Source organism: Atta colombica, unplaced genomic scaffold (genome assembly GCF_001594045.1).
Source record: "Atta colombica isolate Treedump-2 unplaced genomic scaffold, Acol1.0 scaffold21, whole genome shotgun sequence".
In the NCBI taxonomy this organism is placed as follows: Eukaryota; Metazoa; Arthropoda; class Insecta; order Hymenoptera; family Formicidae; genus Atta; species Atta colombica.
This window is the reverse complement of record NW_017259305.1, coordinates 1467014-1479641: the sequence shown is the minus strand read 5'-3', so window position 1 is coordinate 1479641 and position 12628 is coordinate 1467014. Positions and strand designations below refer to the sequence as shown.

General features: G+C 32.6%; 1 protein-coding gene across 1 annotated transcript in view; it reads left to right on the top strand.

The window, feature by feature from the left end:
* The first annotated feature begins 7218 nt into the window (after window positions 1-7218).
* Window positions 7219-12628, top strand: part of LOC108687614 (ecdysone-induced protein 74EF) — a 289947-nt gene continuing 284537 nt past the window's right edge. Inside the window, exon 1 of the mRNA XM_018193471.1 lies at window positions 7219-7498. The gene's annotated coding sequence lies outside the window, so the exon portion shown is untranslated. The remainder of the gene's footprint in view (window positions 7499-12628) is intronic.

The window sequence follows — 12628 nt, the reverse complement described above, 5'->3', positions numbered from 1 at the left end:
TATATATATACGTATAATGGTTTTGGAAAAGATTTCTCAATTGCTTATTTACTGCATTGTTGCTATTTAATTAATATTGAGGAAATACATGCTGAATAGGAATGTTATAATAAACATAGTACAACAAATATTTAAAGTTTTCAAAGGTACATTACAGTATTCATGCATTATTTGTAATGTAAGTATAATATATAAATTTAATCTTTCAAGCATGCTTCATGCAAGAAGAAAAAACTCGTAAAACAAGCCAACCGTTTACACGTTGAAATCGAATCGTCTGATTTATCGTGCCACGTAGAAATCAATCGCCACGCCGGACCGATTTCTCTCTCGTAGAATGGCAGTTACACCAGCCATGGAGAGGAGAGAGGGGAGGGGGAGGAGAGGGAGAGGTAAATCTCTCGACCGCTAATGTCGAGTTAAGCGCCCTAACCTGCCTCAAAAGAGGCTGTGCGACGTAAGAGATAATAAATCCTGGTCCCAGAGCTCCCACGACGGCGCGGCGCGGGCGCGGCAGCTGCGGCAGCGACGAGGATGCTCATCGACCAAAAATAAGCAAGAGAGCAAGAGGACAGGACTTAGGATAAGCTGGGTTTATTAAGCTATGATATCTCATAAGAAGCGTGTACACATGATATTTTGTAATAGATGTGCATATCGCGCAAACTGAAATTAAATATTCATGATAAAAATATTAGTTACAAAAAGGATCTATGTGACATACAAAGGATATATTTATTGGCAAATATTGACACAATTATTAGCACAATACTGACCAAATATTACCAACATTGACTCAATATTATCCCAATATATAATATTCCCAATATTTAATTAATGTATTATCATTAAATTAATTACTATTAGGTGGACGTTGAAAAATAATAATATATATAGTACAAAAATCATCTTACAGAAATTACAGTTGCAAAGTTCATATTAAATTTAATGCACATTTCATCTGTTGTTCTAAATAGTTTATTCAAATTTTTGTGTTAATTTAGCACAAGATGAATATGTTAGAAAGTAACACAAGTATTACATAAAAAATTAAAAAAGATAGTATTGACACAATTTGTAAGTACACACAGTTGCGTTCAGAATTATCATCTGGGTGCATTTAGATTCTCTTATCCTTGTTTAAGTTAACATTCATGAACAACAAGGATAAAACGATGTCTGGATGTATCCGGATGACGATTCTGAATGCAGCTCTGTGGCAGTATATTTTTTTCAGTAAAATTAATATTTATAATATGTTAAATGAATGCATTTTATTCATTTATCTTAGAATTTATGTTTTAAAACATATTATTATTATTATTTGTTCACTTACTCATAAATTGTAGTATTATTTTTAACACTAAAAATGTTGAATATCAATTTAATACGAATTATTTAAATAACATAATCAAATTATGTTGAATTAACATTCGAATATGTTAACAAATTCAACACAAAATTTTAACAAGAATTGAACGGGTTTTAACTTTTAACACAAAATGATTCTTACTATGTAATGCGAAATGATTTTCTCGCGTTGCCATCGCGGATCGCCATCGAAACAAGAAGTCGCGGAAGAGATGGAAGAAAGTTGGAAGAGAGAGGAAGAAACGGAACGCGCGCGTGACGGAACCAAAAAGAGCGGATGACCGAGGATAAGAAAAGAGAGGAGAAGGTCAAGAGAGAAAGTGAGAAGGAAGAGAAGGAGAAGACGTATGCAACACAATAGGGGAGAAAAGATAGAATAGAGAGAATGCGATCTTTTGAGAAATGGAAGAGGACACAGTACGCCAGAAGAATGAGAGAAAGATAGATAAAGATAGAGATAGAAAGAAAAAGAGAGGAGAGAGAGAGAGAGGATAGAGAAGGAAGAGAGGGGGGAGAGGGGGAGAGAGGGGGGGAGAGAGATATTGTTTATTTAGCGCTCCAGAATAAATCCTCTTAAGCGCAAAAGTAATACATTAATAGCAAAATAATGATAGTGACCAGTAAATAAGAAAAATATAAGAAATTATAAATGTACGTAAGTGAAATGTAAGTGAAAAAATGTAAGTGAAATAAAATGAAAAATAAGCGCATATGTAATATGAAAATTAATACAATACAATAATGAAGGCCAGTATAATGAATAAAGTACCAACAAAATAAATGTATGAATATCACAACAAAAATGATGATTATAAAAGATTAAAAATATGAATAAAAAATATAAATAAAAATATGAGTAAAAAAGAATCGCAACAACATCAACAGAAAAACAGGCCACAGATTATTTATTCGAATTAAATAAATAGCTATACAATCCGCTTTTAAAGACGCACAGAGATGAAGCAACGTAAGTCGCCTGGAATACTATTTCAAAATTCGGCAGCATAGCTGCAAGAACACTTATAAAATTCAGTACGATGCAAACAGAACAAATATTGAAGACATGCTAGAGGTGTTGCGTTTTATATCTGTAAAGGAAAGAATTGAATACAATGTTTGTATCGAAGTAGTAATAAATGATTACTAGGACTTCCAGTAGAACGCGTGAATTTATTAATCTTGGAAAAATTAAAGTGAAAATATAATGGCTCAGGCTTTCTCGTTGCTAAAGTGATATACGTTAGACATCTCACAAAGTACATACGCCTCTCACTAACTTTAAGCCATCTCAAATCGTGCAGATACGGCGACATATGCTCATTCTATCTGATTAGAAAAATATACTTTACACACGAGTTAAGAGCTCTTTGGAGTTTGAGATCCAGTTCTCATATCAGTCATCGCTGCACAGCAATAATCCAAGATAGAAAAAATCAGCGTAGATATAAATTTTATGCGAAGTGTGTGAGAGAGAGAGAGAAATTGATTGATTAATTAGTTTTATTAGCTTCAGTAGCTGCATTAAGTATAATAATAATAATAATAATAATAATAATAATATTTAATATTTACAATAACTTACACTTAATTTTCTACATTACATAAATTCTGATCTAATAATTCTTTTGAATTTCACTAACTCTCTCTATTCCTAATATACGACACTAGCATTTTCTTAAGACCCTACAATCTCTTTTCTTTTTTATTTTTTTTTTGGTAAATTATTGTACATTTTAAACTCATCGTATAACAGCATTTTCTGTTCCTTTCTAGTTTTATACCTACTTATAAGTACCATATAATTCTTTCTTTTACAGACATAAAATGCAACATTTCAAGCATGTCTTCAATACTTGTTCTGTTTGCATTGTAATATTATTCCCCTTATTTTGCAGCTTTAGTAAATACTTCATATTATTATTTAAATTCAATATCGATAAACAATATTCAAATAATGGAGCAATTATCGCCTTATATACAACACACCTCATATATGGTGTTAAATTCTTACTAATTCGTCGAAATATCTCTAATGATAATCCTATTTTTTTCCCAAGGTAATTAACATCTGCTGCAAAGTTAAGATTTTATCTATTGTAAGATCTAAATATTCAATTTCAATAAACTACTGTCAATTCTGCGTTTTCTAATATTACTTTCATGTTGCTTTTCAATATTTTTTTCTTATGCCTGTGACTAACATAATTTTGTTTACATTTAATTACAATCTATTAATTTTCCACCACCTCTCAATTTTTCCCATCTCTATTCATACATTAATAAAGATTATCATTTATTTCTTGGCTCGAATAAACCTGTTGTATATATTAGTGCATCATCTGCAAATAATTTAATCTCACAATTATCCCATCTAACTCTCGTTAAATTATTTAAGCAGCAAAAACAATAAAGATCCTAATATTGACTCCTGTGAAATTCCCATCTTCACTGCAACAGGTTCTGACAAAATTCTATTAAGTTTAACTCTTTATGTTCTATTCTCTAAATAACTCTTAAACCAGCTAAGTACTATCTCTTTTAATCCATACCACTCCATTTTATGTATCAAAATGTTTCTATCCAATAACTCACATGTCCTTCTTAAATCTAAAAATACAACTCCTATCATCATTCTTTCCTATACTTTTTTAGAGAGAGAGAGAGAGAAAGAGGAAATCATGTAAAACAATCGAAAAGTGAGTGAATCGGATTGGATAACTGCGGGAGGTTTTGAATCAAAGCCACAGGGACTTGAAAGTACGTAATAGTGTTTCAATGAAGCGACCGGCGATTACGTAAGTTCACGGTAAAGAAAGTAGGAAAAAGTAGATGGGCGTGTGAGTGAAAAGACACAAATGCGAGCGAATAGTATGAGAGAGAAAAGAAACGAAGAGATGGAGAGATCAAGTGCAGTGTGCACTGTATGCAGCAGTGAACTCGAAATCTTTCGAGTCTTTAACATTTTACACTATATTTATATCTTTATATAGTATCATTTTCAGTACCAACTATATATTTTCTTAGTATATGGAACTATTGTATATAATTATTGCTAACATTATAGCAGTAATAATAAAATATAGGAGTAGTAATTATATAAACAGAAATAATAACTATGCTATTACATATATAATAGTAAAAGATACCAAACAATTTCCTTACATTGTATGCATTGTATCATAATTTTATAATTAAAAAAAAACTAAAAATTATATTTTTACTATGCGATATATTTATACAACAGTTAAATATATACAACAATTAAACCTTAATGTTAAGCCGCTATAATGCTATTTTATAAATGACAGTATATAAATACATACACAATTGGGGAAAATTTCTGTTAAATTTAACATATTTCACGTCTCCCAAATGATCTACTCAAATTTTGTTAATAATTTAATACAAAATATGTTAGTAACACGAATATTATGTATAAAAATATCAACACAAAAATATAATACTGATGTATTTGTGCAATGTAATTTGATGTATATGTAATTTGTGCAAGCAAATTTGTGCTGAGCAAATTGTGCAAGTATACTTTTTCTTAAAAAAAGTTAGCATTTATAATATGTTAAATTAACACATTTTATTTATTTATTTTATAATTTATGTTTTAAAATACAATATATTACTCAATAAAAAATAGAAAACACTTTCAAACACGCATAAAATTGCGCAATATTCAGAACACCATAACTTGTGAAAAATCATCGCAAACGAAAAAATCAGAAAAGCTTTTGAAAGCTTGAAATCTCTATTTTTGAAATTAATAATAATTGATAATATCAATATTTTAATCTGACTGATCTTTTACAAAGCTATACGGACAAATGATATATTGACGTAATCTAAACATTATTTATAAATTTTACAAAGGTCTATGGCGTGAAATAAAATTACACAAAAATGCGATTTACAGCAGTCAAAAGAGTGAATCTTTATATTTAATTTGCTTTTTTATTGAACGTTTTACATTTTTCTTTCGCCGAGTTGAACGTTGAAGAAAAAACGATCACTTTTGCTTCAACATTGAATAATTCGATGAAAAAAAATCATATAATGATCAATAAGAAAGCAAATTAAAGGTAAAGATTCATTTTTTCGACTATTGTAAATCGTATTTACGTGATTTTAATTTCACGCCATAGATCTTTGTAAAATTTGTAAAAAATTTTCAGATTTTTGACAGACATTCATTTGTATTTGTAAAAAATCTGTCGAATTGAAATATCAATTACCGATTTCAAAAGTAGATTTCAACCTTCAAAATGCTTTCTGAAGAATCTAGTTATGACTATTTTCGATGAAGTTATTCTATCTTGAAGTTAAAGGATCATTTAGAATTAGCGTTTAAAAAAGTCAAATTTAAAGTTTAGTATATCTGCGAAAAATGGTTACGAAGCGATGTTTGAAGATTCGAATGCTTCAAATCATGTTTTCTATGTAAAAATTCTATTATAATACAAACAGTGCCAATTTTAAGTGGATTTTGCAAAATTAAAAAATAAATATCAACTTTGATGACGTGCATGGAATAAAAAATCTCACAATCAGTTCTATGCCTTGAAAAAGAGAACATTATTTTGTTATATTTGTATATTAATTAATTAATTAAATAAGAGAAGTGTCAAAGTTGAATGTTGGAATAATATTTTTATATATGAGGAGCAGGACTTTCAAAATGTATAATTCCAAAATTTATAATTTTAGAAAACGAGAAGGAAAGTTACAAGAAAATGATAGTTTATAAAAAATAATAGTTTATAAAAATAAATCAATCAGTAACAAGATATGAAATGTTAAACAAAATTGCTAAACAATTGCTAAAAATTGTTAAACAATGAAAATGAATTTTGTTTGTCTCTAATTAAAGGACATAAATGTATGTGTTCGAATGTCTAGATTTTTTTTCAGCAAACAAATTAATGATGAAAAAATGCTTTTTGAATTCCAGAAGTAGTTTATAAAATTTAATAATTAAAATTAATAATTAAAATTTTAATATTGAACATAATATTTTTTAATACTGAATTTAATACTACGCCATCTCTAACTCGTCAATAGAATGTTACTAGCTCTAATCTTAAAGAGCTTGTTATTTAATTTGCATCATGCTTTTCTAATTTTCTGTTACAAGAATCATCTCGCATCGTCTTGGTCGGCATACTCATTAACGATGCGTCGATATATATTGCGCATTTTTGATAAAATCAAAATACATTTAAGAAATGCTCCTCTAGCATTTATCGTATGTGAAAATGAGAAAAGAAGAGACGACATAGGAAGATAGATAAAGAAGGAGATGCGGGAGGGGAAGAAGGGGAGAGAGAGAGAGAGAGAGAGAGAGAGAGAGAGAGAGGGGACGAACTCGCCGTCTCGTGCGCGGCGGTGGCGGCGCACGAGAAACGAGAGCGGCATGCCCTCGTCGTGGGCGCGGGACGGAGAGCGGCGATTGGTCGGCGTGCGCGCGACGGAAGGCGCGAGCAGGAAGAGCGAGAAGACCTGACGGAGGAGACTCCGGGACTGTTCGACCGTTCAGTCGAACGCGCGATTACAAGCACGTGAGACGCGCGAACGGATTCTCTCTCTCTCTCGTTCGTTTCACACCGTCAGACGTTCCGGGCATTACGTTAATTTCGTTACACAGTGAGACCACGTGCTGACGGCAGCACGAGTTGCAAAGCGCAAATAATATCGGGAAAAAAAAATCGACCATCATCTTCGAGATCGATTCCTTTTCGCGATTCTTTTTCGCTTCGCGAGACGATAATCTCGGTGCGGCGCGGTGCGGCGCGACGCGACGCGAAACGGCGTGTGTCGCGTGGCCCTTCGCCTCCGGTAGTCCAATAGTCCGGCAGTCGATGCACGACGCACGCGGGCGGATCGAGAAAACGCCGCGACGGCAAGTAAACAAGTGTGTGCAGGGTGTATTGTCACGGTTTTACGTGGTGACTTGAAGTGTGAGTTGCGATTCTGGAGAGGTTTCCGTTTTCCACGGCATCCCGCGCGTTTATCGTTCATCGATGAGAAGAGAACTGGAGAACTGGAGAACTGGACAACTGGAGAACTGGAGTTTCCGGAGCAGAGTATCGTACAGATGTCACGGATGCGTCCTCGAACAGTGAGTGAATTTCTAGGCATGTTTTTTACCTTTACTAATTAGAAACAATAAACGGAAAAGAGACGCGATTCATCAAGTCGCTGATTCGCGGTTTCCCATTCTTTTTCTCCCTCGCGTGCGCGCAACTGCGAGAATAGCAGATAGTGTTACTGGGAGGTGTGGATCGTGCTCCCCCACTCAAGTAAGAAGAGCAGCGGTGGAGGAGAAGGACGAAGATGGTGTTGGGTTTCGTTTTTTACTTATGATTTCGTGATAATTCAAAAATTGCCGTCAATAATATAATATAATCGAGAATCGGGTCAAAAAGATGCGTGCACGTTTTTTAGGCGAAACCGGTGAAATCGGGACGAATAGGGATCGTTGACCCAGCAGTTGAATCCAGACAGACTAGGACGTCGACGTGGCGTCGAAAGTTTTAGCCGAAAGTCACAGAAAAAGCAAGCACCGACCCGATTTTTCGGCCCCGCGCGCGCCGCTTCCTCGCGAGCTCTTGCGCACGAGGCGAGAGAGTCATGATTATCAATAGTTCTGTGATAATCGATCTCGATCTTAATCCTAATCGGTATTTACGAGTCCAATGTACTCGACGTTTCTTCAATTATGTTGTGAAAAATTATTATTTATAACAAATATTCTTTTGCAATCTTAACATAATTTTATTCCTCGAATTTTGACATTCAAAATGAAAAAGAATCTTTAAATTATGTTAATGTAAAAAAAAAGATACATTTACACAATTTAAAGTTTACACTGGAGCAAGTACCAGTTAAGGATACTTTGGGGAGCGAATACTGATACAGTTAATTCTCTCGCGATATTTCGCAATCGTTTACTCAAGTGCCGATCAATGTTATTAAAAAATTATATATACATATATATATATATATATATACTTATTGCTTATTTGTTATACAACAATGACACAACTCAAAAATAAAGCTTCTTAGAAATTGAATTTCAATGTTTTGAAATGCAATTTTGAGATAAGAATAATTGATTGTAGAGGAAGAAAAGTCCGTTTAAAGTATGTTTTTTCTTTTTTTCTTTAAATTTCTGTGCTTTTTCTGTAAGTAACTAATATAACAGTTATATAATATATAATTAGTAAGTACTAATATAAAAACATGACGACTTTTTAGTTATGATTGTTGTAACAAATGAGCAACATTGTATAGATGTATGTTATATATTCAGTTTTGGCATAGTATCATATTGAGCAAAGTATCATATTGCCATAGATAATATAATCGATATGAATGTAAGATATATCATGATAAGCATATTACAAAGTTCCGGTCAGTTCCAATCAATCTGATATATCTATACTGAAAGAAAAATTTTTAGTATTTGTGATTATAATTGCACGGAAAGAACAGTTTTGCTGAAATATTTAAAAATTTGCGTCTAGATCTAAAATGTTAAATTGTTTTATTAAATTCTTAAAATAATTAATTGTAAAACGCTCAAGTTAACAAAATGATACTTGATAAAATGTCAAAACTTTTTGCAGCATTGCTGCAATATGAGTTTCCTACGTAATTATTTCGATGTGTCGATAAAATTATTTTTAGATCTATAGCTGCTTAAATTTTTAGATATTTTAAAAAACCTTTTTTCATGTGGACAATAAAAATATTATGGTTAAGGACTCCATTTTTTTAGTTTTTACTATACTGTTATATAATGTTAATAATAATAATTATTAGTTTTATATACTAGAAAGAAAACGATGTGTTCCCGAAAACGATTACAAAATTATAAAAATGGAGCTCCTAATTATATTTTATCATGTAATTATATGATGATTACAAATATCATAAGTATAATATCTGTGTAGCATTTTTTAAGTTATCTTTTTATTGACTCTTTACAATCCTATTGTGTTATGCTGGATTCGACACAATACTTTCATTTATATTAGATATGGGAAAAAGTTCGTGGCGTTTTTTTAATCTAACGGGAATCTAACGGGAAAAATGCCACGAACTTTTTCCCATACCTAATAGTTCTCTAACTCGAATCAATGATTGTCAGCATACCTGTATATACTCTACCTATATATTTTTAGAATCATCATAAATTTTTTCAAATAATAAAAATTCCTTATTAGATTTATACATATTAAAATCAAATTAAATTGTAAATGTAGATAAAATATTCTCTCTCTAGCTTATTTATAGAAATTATATTTAAATTAATAGTAAATATTGAAAACAACGAATCACCTTTGATGGCCTTGACCTTTACATGTATTGTCAAGATCATGATCTATAACAAATTTTGGCCGGCGGTCGCTATTTGTTAAAAAGTTATAAATAAAAAAGTTAACAATATATTTAATTGTATAACTTAAATTGTAATTATTACAAATAACTCAATATCTTCAATGATTGAATTTTTTTTGTAGAATAGTATAATAGAGATTTGCTATATTTATGTACGATCCATTTGTAGTATATATAAAACTTATCAGTTTACAATTTTTGTTTTTAAAGCAGAAAATTTATTTTGAGGCAGGGAAGTGTCGAGTGAATTTTGTTTTAAGTAAGAAATATTGAACATTCCTAAATAGCAAGAGGTGTAAGATATATAATACTTAATATTGCATATGTATAGCAGAAATGTGATGTTATTTCTTAAACTTTTTTGTTATAACTTTTTAATGAATAGCGACCGTCGGCCAAACTATGTTAGAGGTCATTCAGGGTCATGACCTTGACAATATATGGGTCCGTTGTTTTCAATATTTACCAAATTAATATTCATAAGAAATAATTTGAACCGTGAAAGTTAAATCTGTATCATATCATAATTGTTAATTTATAGATTTATTACATTATTATTTATACAATTCAACGCTTTTTCATTATATTTTGAACATTTCAATTTTCTTCGTTGCCAACTGATGGTTCCCGGAAATCTATTTAACACGCGTTCGAGTAATTCCTTGTTTTCGGTAATTTACAATCCTTTCTTTTCTTCCCTTTATGAGGCTCATGGAACAGCTGTCGTTTCACAACTCGCGTGATTAGCATTGCTTCGGTTTGTAATGGTGTTAGCTTTAATCATCCGAGCGTGCGGCTGCTCGCCACGTCGCGTCGCGCCGCCAAGTTATCACGAAGCGGAGAAAGTCGGCGAAGCCGAAATTAAAGTCGATTCCGCATCCAGTAAGTACATATCGCCGCGAGCTCGCATGGCTGAGTGCTCTAAATGCACGTCGTCGCGGCCGCGTATTTACGGAGCACCGCGGAAATCATAACTTCGGGAACACAGTACACACACGCGTGCATCGGCGCGGCGACGTGGTGCGTATTCCATATCACGGAGAAAGTCCCAGTCCCTCTCGCCGCGGCGCGTAGCTGCGTCTTGTGAAAAAAGTATAAGCGCTCACTCATTGTTCTCAAGTCAAGTTCATCACGTGAAAGCATCATGATCTCAAATTTGAATCGTGACTTTTTTCACGGTGATATGTTGTACACACGACTAATGTGCATTTAAAAAAAAACATAGGTATAGATTTAATATATTATGTGGTGGTGTTTGTATATACTTAATATTTAATTTTTACCGTGTTGATATTAATATTAACACTAGAAGTTTTAAATCCATATTATGTTGATGTTATTATTAACAATATGGTGGAAATTATATAGTAGATACATGGTGTTAAATCTACACTTATATTTTCTAGGGTGTACGTTTATCGTATAGCGTGTCACCACCATAGAAAAAGTCTATAAATAATTTTTAGATTATTCAGAAAATTAAAATTATGATGGAACCATTATTGTGAGCAATGATAATTTTTAAAGAGGGAAGGTCATTGTTTACAGTAACATTGCTCAACATTGTATTATAAGAACAAACTTATGTTTTCCTGAGGTTTTGTGAAGATATCCAACGCATGCTTTTTCATATGTCACACTGATATCAAGATGTTTCTTTATAGAAAAATATTGTATATGAACGTAATAATCTTTATTGCAATATTACGACATAACCAAGTTACAATATGTATAAATTTCTAACATATGACTTAAGACGTTAAAATTCGATGATAAAAACAAAACAGCATGTTAACGGCTTATCACTTTGATTGCAGTTCTTTTTTCATTCGTAATTTATTTTTTTTTTCATGTTGTAAAAATATAACGTGACGGGGCATTATGTCGCATTTCGCGAACTTACGTGAGTGAATGAGTGAGTGATTGAGTGAATGAGTGAGAGAGAGAGAGAGAGAGAGAGAGAGAGAGAGAGCTAATGAAGAAGATGATAGAAAAGGAGAGAAGGCTGGAGAACGAGAGAATGAAAAGCGAGGACGGGGAGAAAAAGGTTTCACTTGGAAAAAAAAAGGAACGCATGATTGGCGAGGGTGAGACTTTTCCACTTTGCTGCAGGGAGGACTGTCGCGCTATTGTTGGGTCCAGGGTTCGCGACAGAGAGTGAGCGAGCGAGCGAGCGGGTAATGCCGTACTCGCTGTTTGTGCCGGCCCTGCGCGAGGTCTCTGACCGCCCGTCCGCGCCTCTCAACTCGACTCGCTTGTTGTCCACGCTGCCGCGGCCTACCCAGGCCTACCTATGCTTACAAGTCGGCTTCTTTTCTCCTTTCCTTTCCCCGTTTTCGACTTTCCATATGCAAGTTCATATGTGCGGTTGTTTGAAAAAAAAGAAATCAATGAGTACGAGATTATAGAGAAAAGAAAGCGATGATAACTCAAAGTGCTCATCGGAATTGTTCAGATTTAGCCTATAATATCCATTGATACATCAACATCGATTAATTTAATTTACTTTTTTTTTTATTTAATTTATTTCTTATCCAATTCTTACAATTAGAATTAGAGAAAGATAAAAAATAAATTAAATTGAGATTAAAGTTAATCTGTACGAGGCACGGTAGTGGCTCGGCGCTAAGAGTATATTCTACATAGAAACGGACATAAAACGATGTTTTCTGCTGACGACGAAATTTGTCTTGAATATACTATGATTGATAGATCTAGTCGGTAGTTAGATAGCGTAAAATTATCATTAATCAGATTATCTATATAATTCATAATCAATATAATTAAAAATCCTAATGTTCCTGTGAAAGCATTCTTGCGGATTAATGTCTCGTAATGCTTTCTT